This window comes from Zingiber officinale, chromosome 1A, assembly GCF_018446385.1.
Source record: "Zingiber officinale cultivar Zhangliang chromosome 1A, Zo_v1.1, whole genome shotgun sequence".
NCBI classification, from domain to species: domain Eukaryota; kingdom Viridiplantae; phylum Streptophyta; class Magnoliopsida; order Zingiberales; family Zingiberaceae; genus Zingiber; species Zingiber officinale.
The window spans coordinates 142,578,610-142,601,313 of record NC_055987.1 but is presented as its reverse complement, the minus strand read 5'-3'; positions in this window follow the sequence as shown (position 1 = coordinate 142,601,313).

Sequence of the window (22,704 nt, the reverse complement as noted above, 5' to 3'; positions counted from 1 at the left end):
GATGATGTTATGATATGTCAGGGTGCATTTGATGATCATGTTATGTTATGTCATGATACCTTACGATTATGTTACGATATGCCATGATATGCTGCATGATATGATGAATTTGTCTCCATGCGTTATGTCTTGTGATTTTGATATGTTATACGATTTTTGTGAGTAGGAAAGGAACTTATTGAGCCATGAGTGCTCACAGCTTACTTTCTTGTACCACAGATAAAGACAAGGAATGGATGGACTAGGGGAGCAGCAGGAGGGGCTAGAAGGATGTGTGTAGTAGTGGCTTGGCTAAAGGAGAAAGACCTGCTTTTGTTTAATAAGAACTATACCTAGTTTATGTTACTGCTTTATGACTCCATGACATTTAATTATGTGTTTGGGTATTATGACTTAAAAATCATGTTAAGTATGCTATGTGGTTTTATATGTCCAGGTGATTAGTCATGGTGATTTTAAAGAAAAGAAAAGTTTTTTTTATAATAAGACTTCCGCTGTAGTAAGTAGGTATTTAGGTTAAAGTAACCCCCGTCGCCTTAGCAGGAGGGGCGGGGCGTTACACGTTGTGCGTGAGAGCATGCTCACTTATAACTCGCACTGGAGCGAGAGTCTGGAACGACCGACCTGGAAAGGTCGTTGGGCGTGAGAGCCTTGCTCACTTATAACTCGCACTGGGGCGAGAGTCTGGGACCCGACCGGGAAAGGTCTTGGGTGTGAGAGCCTTGCTCACTTATAACTCGCACTAGGGCGAGAGTTTGGGACAGCCGACCTGGAAAGGTCGTTGGGCGTGAGAGCCTTGCTCACTTATAACTCGCACTGGGGTGAGAGTCTGGGACCCGACCGGGAAAGGTCGTTGGGCGTGAGAGCCTTGCTCACTTATAACTCGCACTGGGGCGAGAGTCTGGGACAACCGACCGGGAAGGTCGTTGGGCGTGAGAGCCTTGCTCACTTATAACTCGCACTGGGGTGAGAGTCTGGGACCCGACCGGGAAAGGTCGTTGGGCGTGAGAGCCTTGCTCACTTATAACTCGCACTGGGGCGAGAGTCTAGGACAACCGACCGGGAAGGTCGTTGGGCGTGAGAGCCTTGCTCACTTATAACTCGCACTGGGGCGAGAGTCTGGGACCCAACCTGGAAGGTCGTTGGGCGTGAGAGTCGTGCTCACTTATAACTCACACTGGGGCGAGAGTCTGGGACAGCCGACCGAGAAGGTCGTTGGGCGTGAGAGTCTTGCTCACTTATAACTCGCACTGGGGCGAGAGTTTGGGACCCAACCTGGAAGGTCGTTGGGCGTGAGAGTCGTGCTCACTTATAACTTGCACTGGGGTGAGAGTCTGGAGGCGTTAGAGCATAGTTCACTTATAACTCGCACTAAGGCGAGAGTTTGGGATAGCCAACCGGGAAGGTCGTTGGGGGGTTGAGCGTGAGAGCAGTGCTCACTTATAAGTCGCACTGGGCGAGAGTCTGGGACAGCCGACCTGGAAGGTCGTTGGGCGTGAGAGTCATGCTCACTTATAACTCGCACTGAGGCGAGAGTCTGGAATCTCAACCGAGAGGTGATCTGGAGGCCTGACCAGTACTTGATCTGGAGACCTGGCTAAGAATTGATCTGAAGGTCTGACCAGGACCTGACCGGGAAACATTATGAATGCCTAATAGTGAAGCAATCTGGAGGCCTGACCCGGAATTGATCTGGAGATCTAACCAGGACTTGATCTGGAGACCTGATCGGGAAACAGTCTTAAGACCTGACAAAAAAACAATCTAAAGGCCTGACCCGGAATTAACATGGAGATCTAACCAGGACTTGATCTGGAGACCTGATCGGGAAACAGTCTTAAGGCCTGACAAAAAAACAATCTGAAGGCCTGACCCGGAATTGACCTGGAGATCTGACCGGGAATTGGTCTGGAAGCCCGATCGGGAATTGGTCTGGAAGACCGACCGGGAATTGGTCTGGAGGCCCGACCGAGAGATCGTTAGTGATACTCCGATCCGAGATCGGTGATGATACTCTGGTCCGAGACCAGTGGTGATATCTCGACCCCGAACGGGGGAGGATAAGCCTTGAAGCCCCTAGAAGCGAAGCCTGTAGCAACATGAGGGAATAAAGCATTTGTCATTCCTGATCGCGTATCATACCTGATCGCGGAGTGGTGTCAGCCGACTGAGGATCTATCTTGGTCCCTCAACTCCCGAATACCCATGGAGTGAGGGGGGAGAATAAAAAGCGTGAAGTCGATATAATGGAACAGAGTCCATAACCATAGAAGGAAGCAGAGCAATGTGGATGTAGGTAGCAGCACCTCTAGATGTAAGAGACTACAAAACAGGTGAAGGATGCAGAGCATATAATAATAATAGAGTGAATCGCCTATAGTAGAAAGAGGATGCAGAGTCTCCTGGCGAAGGGTGCAGAGCCTGTAGTAGTAAGAGAATGCAGAGTCTCATGGCGAAGGGTGCAGAGCCTATAATACACCTGATCGGGGAGCTGGGCCCCTGGTCCTTGATTAGAGAGTAAGGTCCCTAGCCTGTAATCAAAGAGCGAGGCCCTTAGATCCTGATCGGGAAGTCGTGCTGCGAGTCAATGATCGGGGAGTTGTGTCCCTAGTGCAAGAGCGGGGAGCTGTGTCCCAAGTGTATAAGCGGGGAGCTGTGTCCCAAGTGTATGTGCGGGTAGTTGGGCTCCTAGTGTCCGATCAAAAATTGAAGGCCCTAGTATTTGACCAAGGAACTAGGATTTTACTCTCTTATCAGGGAGCTATATCAGTTCCTATAATCATAAAAAGGGAGCAGAGCTTGTAGCGTACCTGATCATGAAGACGTGCTAACCGTCTAAGGGTTTGTCTCAGTCCCTTAACTCCCGAATACCCGTGGAGACAGGGAAAAAAACATAACAGAAAAACTAACCTGCCAGCCAGTTGAAGCTCCACTCGATCCCTCGACTCCCGAATACCGGTGGAGTGAGGATAGAAAATAATATGTGCATCGAGATCCTCCGGGATTGTGATAATAGCAGAGAACCTCCCGACGTCGTCCATCTTCACGTTCCAGAACAGGTGAAGGATACTCCCACAGACGGCGCCAAATTGATCCCATCCGGAAACTGAGTCAGACAGACCGTTGGGTGAGGTGGCGAGAATGTTGACTGAATCGCGACGTCCCGGAGGGGGGTGTGCTGAGATGACTCCCATGTTGACCAAGTCTTCGGAAGTTCTCTGGTCAACGCTACCTGCAGCCAGTGACCGGGTTGACCCGGCCCCCGGTACCCCGATTCTCGAGGCAGATCTAACGAATATATAAGTACAAGATAAAGTCATAAAATAATGAAATATGCATAGAATATGAACGGAGAACATACCCTGGCCCAGGGGGGCGCCCTCGGATGGAACGCGGCTTGAGTTGTCGTGACCCGGAAGAGCAGATGACTCTGATCAGGCTGGAGAGAGGGATCTGACGACGCGAAGTAGGATGCTGCACGGAGTCGGGAGACGAGCTGCAGGTCGGGAGATAATAGCGACACGCAGGCCGGGCTAAGACACCGGCACACAAGCCAGGATAAGACACCGGCACACAGGCCGGGAGGTACTAGAGGCACGCAGGCCGCGACACGAAACCAGCGCCGACTGGGAAATGAGATCGGCACGCAGGCCGGGACACAACTTCGGCACGCAAGCCGGGACACAACTTCGACACGCAGGCCAGGAAATAATAGCGGCACCCAGGCCAAGACAAAATGGCGACAAGGAGGTAAAACACAAATCACACAGTCCAAAACACAATCGCGGCTTGAAGGCCAGAACACAATAATGGCTCGACGGCCAGAATATTGCTGAAGACACTCGCCAACATGGGTCGGATACCGGATCGACCTCGGAAATGTACGCCAATGCCAATCGGGGTCGTCTACGACGATGGGGAATGACTGCAGCACGGAAACCGTCCACGACGATGGGACTCGGCTACTACTCGGAAGCCCTCTGCGATGTTGGAGGCTACTGTTAACGCTGGTCAACGATGACTGGTCACTACGACGAGGAAGACAGTCGAGGTGGTGTCGGTCCAGTGGCGGCACCGTGAGGCGTGCGTGAGTAGGGAGAAGAGGAGGAGTCGGTGCTGCCGTTGACCGACGGGGCTGCACATATGGTGCTTGGGCTGTAGTGTGTCTCCAATGATAAAGAGGGGACAAGAGAGGCAGCTCTGGCATGAGGTAAGGCGAGGGAGGTGGCAGCCAGCATCGAACGGTAGCATCTCGTGCTTGATGACGGTTCACATCCGCTAATCAAATTGTACAAATGTATTTTTCACTGAACCCCTTAACTAAATGATAATGTTGTAGTAACGAGCCCAGGATCGCTCTCGAGGAATCAACAGTATGATGTAATCTTAGGATTGTGTTTTATTCCTATTTTTGGGGTTTTCAATATAAAAATGGAGTTGGAGGTTTAAAAGTTTAAAATCTAAATCTAACAAATGAAATGCAAGCATATAAGAAACTACACTACTGCTGAAATTAAAGCTAATTAAACTGCAGAAAACTAAATTACTCACTAATACTTAACCCTAACCTAAAGCAAGATTAATAACAACTTTAAAATCAATTGAAACTAAATTACTCCAAACATTTGAATTAAAACAATTAAGCTAAAAACTATGATTACTGAATCAAAATAGTATAACTGAAATCTAAATCTTTCAACAATAAAATGAATGCAAAAATTAAACCCTAAACCATCTCAACTCCAAATCTCTTCTCACAGCAATTTCTCCTTGCCGTCACACAAGGAAATAACAGAGAACACTCCAACTGTAATCGGAGAAGATAATCTCAGTAGCTACACTCAGCCCAACCTTTACCAGCACCATCGGAGACCACTCCAAACGAAGCTGATGAAGATCGGAGCCGCCCAACTTTGGAAATCTGCAAATCTGCAACTGCAACCTCAGATCTGAAATGAAGCTGATGGTGGATGGATTGTCGTCAGGAATGGTCCAGAAGCAGTGGAGGAACACCGCCAAAGCTCACTGATGGAAGCGGAACCACCGATTGGAGAAACACCTCACAATCGGCAGCGGCAGAAGCAGAGGTTTGCGGAGCAGAATTCTCGCCGTAGGACCACCTTTGAGTAAGGTCAGATCGCCGGATGTTGGTCGTAAGCAGCTGAGAGCGTCATCGCTGATGAAATTGGTCGGAAAATTGATCTAGAAGTGGAGATGGTGGTCGAAATCTCGGAGAACGCAGCGGGACGCGAAGAACGGCGCTGTGGAGAATCGACGAAGAAGCTCACTGTAGCTTCTTAGATTTAAATCAGATCTGGATCTGAAATGGACGGCTAAGATGATTCCGGGCTAAATCAACGGTGAAAAGTCATCCAAATTCCGATCTTAATGTACTGATGTTGATCTAGGGTCTGGATCTACCCTCCCGTAGGTCGGATCGATCAGATCATCACTGGATCTTCATCAATGGCTTAGATCTGCTCCCCATTAGGTTGGATCGGCCAGATCTTCAACGGATGGTTCAGATCTGCACAGTCTTCATTGAACGGTCCAGATTAATCCGGTTGGATCAATGGCTGGATGAACTCAGATCTGGATCAAAACTTCTGGATCTTCATCAATGGCTTAGATCTACTCCCCATTAGGTTGGATCGGCCAGATCTTCAACGGATGGTTCAGATCTCTCCTATATTTGATAAACGGCTCAAATCGACCCAAAGCTTGATCTTGTCTTTTGAACTCCAATTCGAGCCCAATTCCGGTCCAAATAGATCCAAATCTAAGATCCTTTGATGCCTACAAAATAAGAATCAAATATTAGCATCAAATAACACCAAAAATAATATAATTTGTAATTAAGTCCAAAATCTATGCAATGCACAAAAATGTGATGTAACCATGATTTAAACTATAAAATCAACATCAAACCATGCATATATGAATCAAAATAATGCAGTAAAATCATGGTTATCAAATCCCCCACACTTAGTCTTGAACGTCCCGTGCAAGTAAAGAAAATTAAAAATCATCTCCATAGAAAATTCCCTAGCAATATCTAAAAGATAGTAAAAAGAATTTAACTAAGACCATCTAAAGATCACAAACAATCATGAATACAATCCAAACAATAATCAGTAGGCATGGTAGTTTCAATCCAATTGAAAAATTAAGCAAGTTACAATCTCACAAGGAATTTACCTATTCTAACTCTCACACTCAAAATTGCATATAAGTGGAGTTCACTCAATGTCACTCACAACATTTCACTACCATAGGCTTGCTTATTTTCTAATTCTCCACCACTATAAAACATAGCATACATGAATCAAAAGGAATTTATCATCAAGAATTGAAAAGGAAGCAAAAAGAACAATGAAAATGGATAAAGTAGGCAAAAGAAAAGGCATAATGAAGAAAATGAGAAGATGAGAGTATTGGAGGAGTATACTTGATGAGTTGACCATTTTGATGTAAAAAGAGATGAATACCATTTGTTTTAACCAATTCAAAGTATCAAGCTACCCTCCCATTCAATTTGATGGCAATCCAAAATTTTTGATACTCTATCTCCACACTTGATATTCTCTTGCTTGCCACTTTAATTTTTTTTTCTGATTTCTTCACTGTTTTTTTTTTCATTCCAAATCATCTCATGGAGAAAGGCTTCCTCCCCCACACTTAAAACATTGTACGTCTCGGGCAATGAAACACCTTATGCTATTCACTTATTTGATAGTTCTAGACTTCTCTGTTTTTAGATGACACTTGCCATAACTCCACTGATCTTTGATTTCTTGTTCCTGATCAGAAAATAGGCAGATTACAGCAGATATTCTCCACCAGCCTATCACAGATTTGAAGCTTTCAGATTTTTAAGACAAACATTGCAAATTGCCATATATGAATCAAGAGCACTTGTTTCAAATGAGATTCAGAAATTCTGAATTTTATACCAAGCACAACAACACATTTTGTCACAGCAATAGCAAGAAGAATGCATATCAGAAATCAGCTTCAATAGTTTAATGTTCTTCACAGCAGCAAAGACAATTCAGAATTCAGCTTTGAGGAGCCCCTGAATGTACTCACTTAAACTTAAAAACTTGCAAATCAGCACAGAAAAGTCTTCAATTTTTCCTTCTAAACGCTTATGACTCCCTCTTGAATGCTTCTTGAATTGAATGCAATCACTAGCTGAAGTTCACATCTTACTCCTTTATCAGATTTTCAGCAACAGAATCCCTCTCCTTGATGCTTCAATTTAAGCTCAATCTTTAATCTCTTTATATTGTTCATTTAGTATTCAATCAATTGATGCTTGAACTCCATTTGTTGCTAAAAAAAATATGTGATCTTCACTTGGCTCTCACTGATTTGAATACTGCTAATAGAGTTTTGGTACAACTTGATACATCTCTAAGGCTAAATTTTGTTTCCAGCTGCTGCCCTTCCTTCTCATTAATGACCTCAAGCTAAAATTGGCACTTAGCACAGATTTTCTAGACACTAACAGCAGCTCTCAAAGGAAATCTGATTTTTGGTCTCCACCCGTATTAGAAATCTTAAGCAATTTGAACACTTGATAATGCTCCAACAACTTGATTAGCTATAGTCTTCATTGGTTCAGACTGTAGCTTCCTGCTTTCCTCATTGTTTTTGTAAGCTGATCATAACATTTTGGTACCTACTTGACAGCAATCATATATATCTAGCCTTTTCTTGAACTTTTCATTACCTAGAGAATTCCGTGTGCAGCAGTTCAGTAGTAGAATAAAATTCAGCAACTTCCTATATCTTGCATTTTTGCATTTCTGTTAGCTTACTACCTTTCCTGCAATTAAAACTTGTTCTTCATTTGAAATCAAATTTCAGAACTCTTGTATCAAAATTCTAGGCCCTATCAAAGTGTTCCATTAAAATCAGCACTGATAAGTTCTGTTAAGCTTTCTGAATTGCAGACTTCATACTAGCTATGTTCAATTTACCCACATTCCTCAATTCACTAAGTTCCTGATGTGGGTTTGATCAATTCTGTTTTGTTGTAACTTATTTCCGAAGTAGGTACATCAAATTGTATCTCCCATATTCCAGCTTTCCACTTCAATGTCCCTGCAGAATCTGTAAGCACAGTTTCATTCTTTCCATATTTCATATTAGTTGTTATCACTTGCATTTCATTCTTTGATCCATCACCAACACTAGCTCATGTCCAAGCATCCTTAATTTGCCAAGCTATCAGATTAGCACTTCATTTACCTCAACAGCTGCGTTTCAGAATTGATTGTACAGGTTTGCCACTTAAAAAGTAACTTCTCTTCCTCAAATATCTTGGAACTCACTTTAGTTTTACAAATCAGATGCTTGTAACATGAATTGACACACAACTAATACTAATTTCAGATTCCAATTCTTTTGTTCCCTTCCGGAACTCATTCCTCACACAAGAATGAAGAGTTAAATTCATCTATATCATAGCCCCACTTTTCCACATCACAAACAGCTCCAATCACAAAAATGCCTCTTCCATTTCCCTGTTTCTGTTGTGTTTTGCAGGTACAAATCTTTCACAATGAAACTCACTGATTTAAAAACTGAAATATCAGAATCAGCACACCAAATTGGTACTAAACAGGATATAATTCCAGCATTTCAAAATCCCATTCTTCCCTTCGAAAAACAACTCATTTGAATCCCTTACTAAGCAATCCTCTTTTCTGATTTCAAAACTGTAAAGTTCAAGTGAGCTTAAGAAACTGATTTAAGTTTCAGATTTGAAACAATTACTAATTCTTCACAATTGCAACAATTCATTAACTCCCAATAGATATTTAAGAGTAGTTCAACTATCTTGCAATCTTTATCCATTCTAGTTCAAATCTCAACCACAATCACTTTCACATAGGCAATGAACCAAATAATTGATGAATTGATTTCAGTTCTGTGATTCCAGATGTTCTGTTAGCTTCATAACTCTCCTTCCTGAAATAGCTTCAGGAATTCTGAATTGCTTCACTACACTGTTAGTAATAAGAGGCTACTGTAAGAAGAGTTTCGAGCAGCTATTTGCAATTCAAAATTTTAGTTTCACATTGGCTTTAAGGCTATTCTTGATTTCCGACACAAAATGCTATGGAGTTATGCAAAATCTTCATTTCTCCACATCCTCCAACAGCTTTAGCAAAACTCATATCCAGCACTCCAAATATAAACCAAGATTTCAGCATTTTTCAAACCCTTCTTGCCACATAGTCTTGAATGTATCAACATAGTATCAAGCCTCCAAATTCAAAACAATTATAGCTTGCTCTTGACATGATAAAACTCAAGAAATCAATTCATTTAGCATACAATCTTAAGAGCACTCATTCATAGCAATATTTTCATCATTTACTTTCTAGAACAGTAGCATCCCAAGTTGAAAAACCTTAAGCATTTAACTACATTTCATCTTCCCAAAACTTCATCTTTGGCTTGAATTTGAATCATATCCATTAATAAATGAATCCAAGCATTCAAAAGCTCTAAACATCTTCCCCACACTTAATCCATTGTCCATTTAGTCAATACAACTCATCAAGAATTCAACCAATACTCCCAATGAAATAATGATAAGCAAGGATATTAAAAAATTCAAATTCTAGATGAGAATGTTTCAAGAAAATTGTGGAGAAAGACATTGGAAATTATGAGGGGGAACAAAATTGACAAAATCCTCAATTTTCATGCATACATATGCTATTATGACTTTGAAAAGAAATTAAGCAAGTTATAGAGTTTCAATTGCTATGAGTGCATACCACACAAAAGAATATAATCGTGTATAGACTTAAAGTGGTCCTCTCTAGGTATTTTTATGCAATCAAGCTTAATTAATCAAAATGGAATCCACCACCAAATTAACCAATATAATGCAAGAAAAGCATCCAATCATGTTAAATGACCTAAAATTGATGGTCAAATTTAAGAGACTTTTACCATCTTAAAAGTATCACTAAACAATTCATGGAGACTTTTATTCAAATTGAAATTGCTATGTATGCTAAACAAAATGCAAAGTGTGAAAGTAAACTGTAAAATGCAAAGTATAAAACTAAAGAAACGTATAACAAATTTATTAACAAAGCATGACTAAAAATTCAAAAGCAAGCTAAATCGGAACCAACTCCCCTTTAATTCCCAGTGGCTGAAGAAGGTTTAGAAGTAGTAGCCACCCCGGAAGTGGAGTAATCAAAGTTCCACTCAAATTCTTCTTATTAATCCTTTTTCCCTTGAAAACTTTTTCCGGAGGTCGTAGACGGTTCAGTTTTAATACCCACTCCGGAAGCTTATGTTCTCCTACAACATCAATAAAACAAAACACCTCCCACACACATGTGGGGTAAAAAGAAAATAAGAGAATATCAGTGTGGTTTAAAGATATTTCAAGAAATGAATCACAACTAATAAAATCAACAAATGGTACCTCTATAAAATTCTCTGAAAAATTACACAAAATACACACCTTGTCATCTTGAGAGGTACCTGGAGTGGTGATTGTTACCTCTTTCTCCTCAAATAAATGCTCAGACTCCAGTTCAGGTGAATGTTCAACTTCATGTAGTGATTCTTGGGTGCTTGGCTCCATAGCACAAGTCCCTACACTTACATCCTCCATTCTTGGTGATTCTTGAGGTAATGCTTCCAGTAAGAATTCCCCTACACTTAAATCATCTTCAACAATTAAATTTTCAATTCCTGCATCATTCACAACATCTAGAGCAACACTATCAGTAAAATCAGAAATCTGAACAACTACATCATCATCACAAATAAAATTAGATAAATCTTGTGAATAAATGGGAATAAGGTCAGGCCTGACAAAATCACTACTCTCCATCTCTCTACTGGAGTTCTGTGCTTGTAACTGATTAATGGATGATGCAATCTGATCTAACTGACTCTGAATATTCTGTATCCTTGCAAATTGTTGCTCTTGATGCTCTCTCATTTGTTGCATAACTTCATTGCATTTCCACATTGATTCTTCAATTTGTTCTTGTGCATCCTCATACCTATTCCGTTGCTCCATAGGTAGGTAGGACTGATAGAACTGAGTCTGAGGCTGATAAAAATAATTCTCCATCCCATCTCCAAAATACTGATGATATGGATCCATGGTCACATGAATTTCCTGTTCTTACACTGAAACACTAGCAAATAAAATCAGAAGACTAAGGAACAAATAAAATCAACACATGAATATATAATCATGAAAGCAATCAAAACAACAATCCTAAAATTACTAAACATTGCATATTACAATTTCCCCGGCAACGGCGCCAAAATTTGATAAAGCGAATCTGTCACATCCGCTAATCAAATTGTACAAATGTATTTTCCACTGAACTCCTTAACTAAATGATAATGTTGTAGTAACGAGCCCAGGATCGCTCTCGAGAAATCAACAGTATGATGTAATCTTAGGATTGTGTTTTATTCCTATTTTTGGGGTTTTCGATATAAAAATGGAGTTGGGGGTTTAAAAGCTTTAAATCTAAATCTAACAAATGAAATGCAAGCAAATAAGAAACTACACTACTGCTGAAATTAAAGCTAATTAAACTGCAGAAAACTAAATTACTCACTAATACTTAACCCTAACCTAAAGCAAGATTAATAACAACTTTAAAATCAACTGAAACTAAATTACTCCAAACATTTGAATTAAAACAATTAAGCTAAAAACTATGATTACTGAATCAAAATAGCATAACTGAAATCTAAATCTTTCAACAATAAAATGAATGCAAAAATTATACCCTAAACCATCTCAACTCCGAATCTCTTCTCACAGCAATTTCTCCTTGCCGTCACACAAGGAAACAACAGAGAACACTCCAACTGTAATCGGAGAAGACAATCTCAGCAGCTACACTCAGCCCAACCTTTACCAACACCATCGGAGACCACTCCAAACGAAGCTGATGAAGATCGGAGCCGCCCAACTCTGGAAATCTACAAATCTGCAACTGCAACCTCAGATCTGAAATGGAGCTGATGGTGGATGGATTGTCGTCGGGAATGGTCCAGAAGCAGTGGAGGAACACCGCCAAAGCTCACTGATGGAAGCGGAACCACCGATTGGAGGAACACCTCACAATCGGCAGCGGCAGAAGCAGAGGTTTGCGGAGCAGAATTCTCGCCGTAGGACCACCTTTGAGCGAGGTCAGATTGCCGGATGTTGGTCGTAAGCAGCTGAGAGCATCATCGCTGATGAAATTGGCCGGAAAATTGATCTAGAAGTGGAGATGGTGGTCGAAATCTCGGAGAACGCCGCGGGACGCGAAGAACGGCGCTGTGGAGAATCGACGAAAAAGCTCACTATAGCTTCTCAGATTTAAATCAGATCTGGATCTGAAATGGACGGCTGAGATGATTCCGGGCTAAATCAACGGTGAAAAGTCATCCAAATTCCTATCTTAATGTACTGATGTTGATCTAGGGTCTGGATCTACCCTCCCGTAGGTCGGATCGATCAGATCATCACTGGATCTTCATCAATGGCTTAGATCTGCTCCCCATTGTTGGTGCAACCTTAGGTCAAGGTTGACCTGGTTGACCCGACTCGAGTTGACCTGACTCGAGTTGTATTTTGATGTTTGACGAAACAAGAAAAGACGAGAATAAGAAAAGTTGTATTCTGATGTTTGACAAGAATACAAACTTGGGGAGATTGTTGGTGCAACCTTTGGTCAAGGTTGACCTGGTTGACCCGACTTGAGTGGACCTGATTCGAAAAAGTCCAAGTATGGAGACTTGGCACGGAAAAGTCCAAGCAGGGAGCTTGGCACGGGAAAAGTCCAAGCATGGAGACTTGGCGTGGAAAAGTCCAAGCAGGGAGCTTGGCACGGGAAAAGTCCAAGTATGAAGACTTGACACGGAAAAGTCCAAGCGGGGAGCTTGGCACGGGAGAAGTCCAAGTATGAAAGCTTGGCAGACGAAGTCGGAGAGGGCTCGGTAGCTCGTTCTCCGGACTAGGTCGGAGAGGACTCGGTAGCTCGTTCTCTGGACCGGACTTGAAAGTCGGAGAAGGCTCGATAGCTCGTTCTCCAGACTAAGTCAGAGAGGGCTCGATAGCTCGTTCTCTAGACCAGGAAGACCTTAGGGTTTCGGGCTGGAAAGCTCCAAAACTCACATGAGCATTGGATCGGTCTGCAGACCGATCCAGTGATACTAAAAGATCACTGATCGGTCTGGTGACCGATCAGTAACCACACAGAACTTTTTGTGGGTTATCTGATCGGTCTGGTGACCGATCAGGAACCACACAGAAACTTTCTGTGGGTTATCTGATCGGTCTGGTGACCGATCAGTAATCGCACAGAAACTTTCTGTGGGTTATCTGATCAGTCTATAGATCGATCAGTAAGAAACAGAACGGGAGGGGGATCGGTCTGCTGACAATCCACCCATAAGCTGATCGGTCCACAGACCGATCAGCACCATCCTAGACCGATCAGGATGTGTCATGATCGGTCCAGAGAGCCATGGATCGGTCTGCTGACCGATCCACAGCGATGTCGTTTGTATTCTGTTGTTTTTCTGCAACTTCTGATTTCTCTGAACTAACGATCTTCTGTGAGCTTTTTGAGTTACAGGTTGCAGGTATCATGACGATGCTTGAATTCAAATTAAGGTCTATAAGAGGAATAAGACAAAATGGTTTTCTACTGAGCTTGGCTGCAAATGGTGCATTTGAAGCATCAACGGATACTGGCGATCTGGGTATGTTCTGGCTGCAATCAGCTTGACTCCTTGGCATTGGTTCGAGCTCAGAAGACACCAGTGAAGACCATGGATGGTATTGGTGTGAGTTCAGAGGACCAGATGAGGAGGAGGAGTGATTGACGACACCTGAGTTGATTGCAGTGATTCGATACAGGTTGCAGCGATTCTATGCAGCTTGCAGTGATTCGATGCAGGCAAACGCAGTGAAGAAAGCAGAGAAATAAGAAGGAGGAAGAAGAGAGGTTGGAATAGGTTTTTTTTTTTTGTATTGCAAACTCTCTGTCGTCGATTAAGCAAGAGTGTCGTGTGGAGCTCTTGGCTGAGGGTCCGCTTCTTTAAGCTCTGCTTTCATTGTGGCTGTAAGTTAATTGTGCATTCATTGTAGCCACCAAATCCTGTAAGTCTTGTGCTTCATTTAAATCCTTTTGAGACTTTGTGGAGAGGTTTTCTCCACCGAGAAGGAGAAATACTTAGCCGGAATCTGTCCAGGGGTTGATCTACCGAAAGATCAAGGGATCGTCCACCTTACGGACACGCCGAAGAGTAGGGGCAAGTTATCCCCGAACCTCGTACATCATTGTGTTAGTGGTGTTTTGTTTTCTTCCTTGTATTAGTTTGTTTTTGCTTATTTTCGCTGTGCTAACAAAGTTCTGGAAGAAAATTTGTGTAAGTTTGCGAAGAGGCTATTCACACCCCCCCCTCTCTAGCCATCCGAAGGTCCTAACAAGTGGTATCAGAGCTTGGCGCTCTTCATCCGGACTAACACCCTAAAGAGCAAGAAGATGGCTATGAAGGAAGGCTTTAGCACCAATCGTCCACCCTACTTCGACGGAGCGGATTTCCAATATTGGAAGAGCCGCATGGAGTATTACCTCAAGACCGACATCTCCATGTGGTTCTCGGTCAAGGAAGGGTTCACACCTCCAAAGGACGAAGAAGGTAAGGAACTAGACTCGTCAAGGTGGTCCGCCGAGCAAACCCACAAAGGACAAGCCGATGCCAAGGCAGTGGTAACCCTACAATGTGGGCTAGCCAAAGATCAACTCGTCAAGGTAGGTCCAGTTACGAGCGCAAAAGATTTGTGGAACAAGCTCATCGAGCTCCAAGAAGGAACCCGAGACTCTCGGATCGCCAAGAGAGACTTGTTCCTAAACCAACTACAAAACCTCACCATGAAGGAGAACGAAACGGTAAGTGAACTACACGGAAGGTTCAAAGAGATCCTCAATGGTCTTCATTCCGTGGATGAACGCGTAGAGAATCGCGATCTCGTAAGGTATGCACTCAAAGCCTTTCCAAGGAATGCCTTGTGGTCATCTATGGTAGATGCCTACAAGGTTTCCAAGGACCTTTCAATTGTTAAGTTAGATGAATTTTTCTGTGAAATGGAACTTCATGAACTTGCTAACAAAGGTCAAAAAGAGAAAGGTATTGCCTTAGTTGCAGGAGAAAAGAGCAAGGATCGAAGAAGAAAGAAAGAAAAGAAGAAGGAGAAAGAGATCCCTACATCCTCATCCTCCTCCGAGTCCGATGATGAAGGTGGATCATCATCAAGCGAGATGGCCAACTTTGTAAGGAGGATCATGAGAAGAAGCCGGAGATACAAAGGGAAAGGTAAATCTGTTGATCAAAATATTGATAAGACTAACGTTACTTATTATGAGTGTAGCAAGAAAGGACACTATCGGATCGAGTGTCCAAAACTCAAGAAGAAGGAGGAAAGGGCCAAGAAGAAGAAAGCTCTCAAAGCTACTTGGGATGAATCATCCTCAAGCTCATCGGAGGAAGAGAAGGAGAAAAGCACACGTCAACTAGCGCTCATGGCAAGGGAGGAACCGGATTCCGGAAGTGATGGTGACACAAGTGACACGTCAGCCGCGGCTTCATCATCTTCGGATGATGAAGAGGTAACTTCGCCTCATTTAGAAAAGTGTTATAGAACTATTACTCATTTATCTACTTTGCTCAAGAAATCAAAAATAGAAATTAAATCACTAAAAGATGAAGTAGAAAAATTGAAGGCTCTTAGGGAAGATGAGGTCGATGACCTACATCAAGAGCTTCTTGAGGATGAAAACAAAGCTTTAAAGAGTGAAGTTGAGAAACTCAAGAAAATGCTTGAGAAATTCTCAACTAGCTCTAAGACCTTAGACATGATTCTAAATACCCAAAGGGCGGTCTACAACAAAGCTGGGTTAGGATATCAACCCAAAGAGTCTAGTTTCATTTCACTAGTGTCTAGAACCCAATTTCATAGATCACATGCTTCTAAGGTTCATGAAACTAGGAAGGGTGTAACCAAGGCATGGGTTCCTAGGTCTTACATTGTAAATGCATTAGGTCCCAAGATTTGGGTACCTAAAGCATCTATCTTTCGTGTCTTGTAGGCATTTGTCGAGGGGGAGCATCTATCAACTTGGTTTGTTGATAGTGGATGCTCCAAGCACATGACCGAGGACAAGTCACTCTTTACTACCCTTCAAAACAAAAATAGAGGTAATGTGTCTTTTGGTAATAATGGTAGCCTTAAGGTTATAGGAGTTGGAGATATTCATATATCCGAATGTCTCCAAATCAGAAATGTCCTTCTAGTCAAGGGGATGACTTTTAATCTCCTAAGTGTCAGCCAATTGTGTGATACAGGTTACACAATTGAGTTTCACTCAAGTCAATGTCTGGTCAAACACATTGACACACTTGACACGGTACTAGTAGGCACAAGAGTAGATAACATTTATCAAGTATCGTTTAAAAGTGCTACTAATGCTTCTGCTAAGTGTTTCATGTCAAAAGAAGAAGAATCGTGGCTTTGGCATAGGAGGTTGGCCCACGTAAACATGAAGAACATTCGAAAGCTGGTCAACAAAGGATTAGTGCGAGGCCTACCAAGCATCAAGTACCAAAAGTCAAAACTATGTGATGCATGTCAAAAGGGTAAGCAAACAAAAGCGCCTCATAAAGGTAAGAGCATTGTAAGTACATCTACTGCTTTAGATTTATTGCATATAGACTTGTTTGATTGCAGTAATATTATTTCATTGAATGGAAGTAGATATTGCTTAGTAATCATTGATGATTTTACTAGATTTACATGGACTTTCTTTTTGAAAAATAAGGACCAAACCATAGATATTTTTATTTCCTTTTGTAGAAGAACTGAAAATGAAAAATCAATAACAATTAAAACAATTAGAAGTGATCATGGTGGAGAATTTCAAAATCATAGATTTTTGGAATTTTGTCAAGAAAAAGGATATAGGCATGAGTTCTCTACTCCAAGGACCCCACAACAAAATGGGGTTGTGGAGAGAAAGAACCGAGTCTTACAAGAGGCTGCACGAAGCATGCTCAATGAGTACTCTCTACCGAGCTACCTATGGGCTGAAGCTGTAAATACAGCTTGCTATGTGCAGAACCGAGTCTTGATACATAGGTTTTTAGGAAAGACTCCCCATGAACTTTGGTTTGGGAAACCCCCTACAATTAAACATCTTAGGGTGTTTGGTTGTAAGGTGTTTATCTTGAACACCAAGGATCATCTTGGAAAGTTCACGGCTAAGGCTGATGAAGGGATACTGGTCGGGTACTCTCTCATCAGCAAAGCCTATCGAGTCTACAACAATAGGACTAAGTTGATTGAAGAGTCCTCGGATGTAGCTTTTGAAGAAATCTCTAAATCAAATGATCAATCAAGGGATGTAGGAGAAATTCAATTTGAACTTAGAAATCTAAGTTTAAATGATCAAAACATAGAAAGAGTCCAAATTGACTCCGATAATGATGAGCAAAGGCAAGAGAGGGCTCAGCCTAATCCCTTGCCTGATATTGAGCCCTTGCCTAGGGCTGTGCAAAAAAATCGGAAAACCGAAAATTGGACCGGAACCGGTAGTTTACCGGTTCTGGTTAACCGGTTAACCGGTGTACCGGTTTTAAACGGTTCCGGTTAACCGGTTTTGACCGGTTTACCGGTTCGGTGCTGGTTTAAGGTTTTTTTTGCCGGTTTAACCGGTAAACCGATTAACCGGAACCGATTAAAACCGGTAAACTGGTCTAATTATTTCGAATCAGAATTTAAAATCATCTTTTAACTTGCAAAAACTGGCAAAGTATAAATGAAAGAGCAAAATATCATTCTAAAAGATAAGTAACTAAGTAAGTGGTGAGTGGACCTATTGTTCCATGAATTAAAATAAAATAGACATAATAATCTGAAAAGGAATCGACTAGAGCTGTGGAAGGACCGAAGGAGCTTTGTTTATTTATGAAATTATGTAATGTAAGCACACTGGTGGGAGCATAGAACTTGGACTTTGAGATTTTTTTATTTTTTATTTTTTTACATGATGTCATGATCTATTGAAGAAGTGTTGCTTTTTTTCTTAAAAATATTTAAATTATTCATTTATTCTTATCTTTTTATTACTGAATACTGATGTTGAAGTCTTGAACAACCGCGTCAACTTGCAAATTGCATATGATACTTGTATTAATTAATATGACATGCAATGGCATTGGCAGCAATTTGGCTCAGTGGCTGTGAGGTATGTCCAACTCCAAGACTCGAAACACTGCACTGCACTACAGTAGATGAGGGCTGTAAAAATTAAACGGCAGTCGACAGGCAATCTACCACACGTTGCCAAAAGCTTGAAATGAAATATTCGGACCGAGTAATAGCATTCAGTTTAGCAGACAACAGAATATCAAATATTCAAATTGTAGTTGTGCATGAAACTAGTTGATCGCTGACAAATTGTTGTATGATATATTTGTTCTTTTAAATAACAACTGATCATATTGGTAGAATAATTAGAAATTGAATCAGTGAATCTTTTCTTTTCCTTTTACCACAGTGATATACTGATATGTTAGATTTTCACTAAAAAAAAGAGATATATCCAACTAAATAACTCACTTGCAAGTTGCAATATTTAAAAACTATGTTTATCAACCAAATAAGTTATCCAAGTCCAACAATCTTATATTCAACGAGAAAAGATTTATCCAAGTCCAACAATCTAATGTTACGCTAACAAATAACAATAATCTTCATCTACTAAATAATCATTAACCGTCATAACTAAAATTTATCCATTCAAAAACATCTTAAAAATACATCAACAGTTCAACACAACACATGTTACACATCAAATTCAAACATTGTCTTTTTGTCCAACACAAATTCAAGATTTCTAAAGGATTTAAAATTGAATTCTGCACTCTTCAGTCTTCAATGATGAACCACATGAAAAGTGGCTTCCCAATCAGCACCTCAGTCCTCAGCAAAGATGTAGCCAATGCTCCAAAATCCAAATATTGATAGCAGGAGTGTACTGCAAGTTCAATAGCAAACCAACTTATATATTTGTTGGAAAACTCAATATTCCAGCTACACGAAATGAAATTAATTGTCCAAAACATATATCACCCAGTACCAATATTTAGCTAGTCACATAAATTAAAGCCCTTCCTACACAATTTATAAAGGAACTCTTGGCTAAAAATTTATGAAGTGTAAACCACAACTTGTTGATTGATTAAAGTAAGCAAACTATCATCTAAACAACTAAACTTGAGCATCACAAATTTATAATTTTTTAAGTGTTGATAGATACTACAAAACCTTCAACGAATTGACGATGAGCAATGATTGACAATAAAATAGGTAAAATAAGCATTTTTATTAGATAAAACTTGCCTTTTACTTGATTCGCTTAATCACTTCTTAATTCTGCATAATGATCTTGATAGAGAGAAGCCACTACAAATTATCGAAGAAAGTACAATCCTTTTCTGATGGGTTCAATTCTACAACAAAAAATATATGTTAACACTTTATTTCATATAAATCAAATATTATAAAAACTAAAATAGTTAAACATAATACCTGCTTCAAATTTTTGTAACTCCAATAAATTTTCCTCAACTGTCATTGGAGACCCAGTAGCCCGAAACCAATCTTGAGCACAAATCAACGCTTGCACAATTCTAGGAGTTAAAGAACTCCTAAAAAAATCTAATACCCTACCTCCAGTGCTAAATGCTGATTCTGAGGCTACCGTAGAAATTTGTATTGCAAGCAAATCGCGAGCCATCTCAGAAAGTATAGGAAATCTTGCCTTGTTATTCCTCCACCAAGATAAGATATCAAACCCTTTTGAATATGGATGGTCTGGCTCAGCTAAATACCTTTGCAATTCTGAAGTTGATTCAGTTACAATATTAGCTTTCGATTTCTGATACTGCATTTCCAATCGATGTCTGAGATTTTCTCTATTTCTTGCACAAACATAAGAATCTGTTGCATCTGAAACAAGAACATCTCGTGAACTTGAAGAAACAGAAGGTGATGATGAAGTCATAGAAGAATCTCCTGACCCATACAATCTCTTATAATCATCATACATCTCCTCCATGGCTCGTTTTACACTATCAAATAAGGTTCCACCAATATCCTTCTCATACATATTTGTAAGCATGAAATAAAGGTATCCCAACTTTCGTCTTGGATCCATAACAGCAGTCATAAAAACAACTTTGTTCATCTTTGATACATCCCCCCAATACTTATCAAATTTCTCACCCATAGAATATGCCATTGCACTTGTGTTAAGATCAAGACTCTTCTTCAACTCTTTTATCAAACCATCAATTTCACTAATATGAGACACAAAATCATTTGAAGTGACATACTTGCTGGCAGAAACTTCATTAGTGACATGATAAAAACATTCCAAATAATCACATAAGTTCTTTGCATTATCCCAATCCTCACTAGAAGGGACATTATGATCATCTGCTTTTAGAGCTACTACCATATCACCATGCTTCTCAGCATAAGATTGAAAAACTCGAATATAATTTAAAGATAAGGAAAGCATGATGTATGTGGAGTTCCATCTAGTTGGAACATCCAAAGCAAGGTGCTTCTTGTACTCGATGTTTTCAAGTAAAGCTGTTTCTTTGAATTTTCCAATCCTAGCAGGAGACATTTTAATATATTTTATGGCTGCCCTTACATTCTCCACTGATTCATCTGTTATTTTCAACCCATCTTTGACAATCAAATTCAGAATATGTGCTAAACACCTAACATGAGACATCTGCCCCCCAAATATGCAATTAGGCCAATTCATAAATTTTCTTTTCAAATACAGAATTGTTGTGTCATTTGAACTTGCATTGTCAACTGTCACGGTGAACACATTATTAATGCCCCAATCTAGCAAGCATTTATAAATCAATTCACCAATATCATTGCCTTTATGACTAGAGACAGGACAAAAATTCAAAATTCGCTTATGCATCTTAAAGTCAGTATCAATAAAATGGGCAGTTAGGCACATATAACATTCCTTTTGTTTTGAAGTCCAAGTATCAGTCGTCAAACAAATCCTACCACTTTCATTTTTAATAAATGACTTCAATTTATCCTTTTCTTCCATATATAACTTATAACAATCTCTAGTAACAGTAGACCGAGATGGAACAGAAAATGAAGGGCAAGCCACACTCATTCAGTATTGAAAACCCTTACCCTCCACAAATCTAAAAGGTAGCTCATCTACTATGATCATATAAGAAACAGCATTTCTAATTATGGTTTGATCAAATTTCCAAGCCTGTAAATTGCCTTTTACTTTGCCAGACACCTCATCAACATGTCTTCCAACAAAAGTTAATTGACTTTGTATTACCTTTAAGTCCTTTCTGTTGAGAGGATTGTTTGGACACTTAGGAATATGTTGCCTCAAAGATGTAGTGCCATTTTTGCTTGGATCTGCATAGTAAACATGACTGCAATGCAAACACCTTGCCCTTTGAATTCCATCATCTTTATCAATATAAGTTTCAAAATGCTCCCAGACGACTGAATGCTTCTTTCGAGAACCAACACCACCTCCAGCTCTTTTTCGTTTGTTTCTGATATCTTCAGTCGATCGCGAGCCAGAGCTACCGTCACTATCAGTGTTCTTGTTAGATTCTTCAGTTGCCATTGGATCATTCTGCAATATATTGAGCACAATTAATTCTTCACGTTGCTTCTGTTTTGAAGTCCAAGGTTCAGAAAGAGAAAACAACAACTTTTTAAATTCTTTTGCTACGGTGAATCAGTGATAACAGAGCTACCTGTGTGGCTGTGACTGCTTCTACGCGCTCTAACGGAGTTGGTGACGATGAACGGCAGTGGCGTGGTGGCCTATGATTTGATGCGATTGGAGCTTCTTGTTCCTTCTGCTTGGAAGAAGGTCGAACCATCGTATGTTGGCAACACAGCAGCACGGCCACGCCCGTCGCCCCCACCGATCAACACAGTAGCACCAAATGGTGAGTGGCGCCGTGGCAGAGATTACTCTTGGACAACGTCGGCGAGACGGCGACTCGACGTCTACGGCGAAGCCTCTCAGTCGGCTAGGGCAAAAAAAATCGCCGAATCGAGGATTTTGGGTGGAACTGGAAACGTGGAGGTGAGGAGAGAGATGGGTCACGGACCAGTCACGAGAGGAGTTTTGAGTCAAAATTACTAATTAATTTGTATTATTAAAAAAAGGCAATAATCAAGTCCACTGTCCACTTATGACTTACCTAACAATAGGCCAGCATTTGAAAAGTTGAAATCATAATTTCTCATTTATTTGATTATTTAATTCCCTTTTAATCCATATCCAATCATCTCTTTGACTCTTTCATTCCAATATATATATTATTATATAACTTGTTGGATTTGTGGAATTCACTCCACGTTAGCAGTGTATAGCTAACGGCAACACGATTTGGCCTGTAATCAATCCATTGGGCCTCAGCCCATCGGTTTTCGGTTCAAACCGGTTAACCGACCGGAACCGGTTCAACCGGAACCGGTTCAACCGGAAAGGATATCGGTCGGTTAACCGGTTCTATATAATCGATGGTAAACCGGAATTAACCGGAACCGGT